Source organism: Triticum aestivum, chromosome 4B (assembly GCF_018294505.1).
Source record: "Triticum aestivum cultivar Chinese Spring chromosome 4B, IWGSC CS RefSeq v2.1, whole genome shotgun sequence".
Lineage (NCBI taxonomy): Eukaryota > Viridiplantae > Streptophyta > Magnoliopsida > Poales > Poaceae > Triticum > Triticum aestivum.
In genome coordinates, this window is record NC_057804.1 from 657,256,871 (window position 1) to 657,257,682 (window position 812).

Consider the following 812-nt stretch of genomic DNA (forward strand, 5'->3'; position numbering starts at 1 on the left):
TCCGCTCTTGAGGTTACTCCGGTGCAGGACGCCGCCTTCTATAGGTCCATCGTTGGCGCTCTTCAATACCTGACGCTTACTCGTCCCGACTTGCAGTACGCGGTTCAGCAGGTGTGCTTACACATGCACGCTCCACGTGACTCCCACTGGTCCCTGGTGAAGCGGATCCTTCGTTACATCCGCGACACTATGGCTCTTGGTCTCACGTTGACGGTGTCCTCCTCTACTGATCTGGTGGCTTACTCAGATGCCGACTAGGCTGGCTGCACTGACACTCGGCGCTCCACCTCTGGCTACTGCGTCTACCTTGGGCCCTCTCTCATCTTGTGGTCGTCTAAACGACAACCCACGGTGTCCAGGTCGAGTGCCGAGGCTGAGTACCATGCTGTGGCGAATGCCGTTGCCGAGTGCTCTTGGTTACGACAGGTTCTCCAGGAGTTGCACCTTGGCGTGGCAAAGGCCACTGTTGTCTACTGGGACAATGTCTCTGCTGTCTACCTCTCCGCCAACCACGTTCATCATCGTCGCACGAAGCACATCGAGCTCGACATTCACTTCGTGCGTGAGAAGGTGGCTCTCGGCTACATCCGGGTCTTGCACATCCCCACCGCTCAGCAGTTTGCCGATGTTATGACCAAGGGATTACCGACAACTACATTCGAGGAGTTTCGGTCCAGTCTATGCGTCACAGGTGACGTATTGACTGCAGGGGGGGTTGTTGAATATATTTTGTATATGCAGTATATAGCATGTATATGTAGGATCTTTTCCTACCTAGCCCCGCCTCCTAATTTCCATGTATAGTGGAGGAC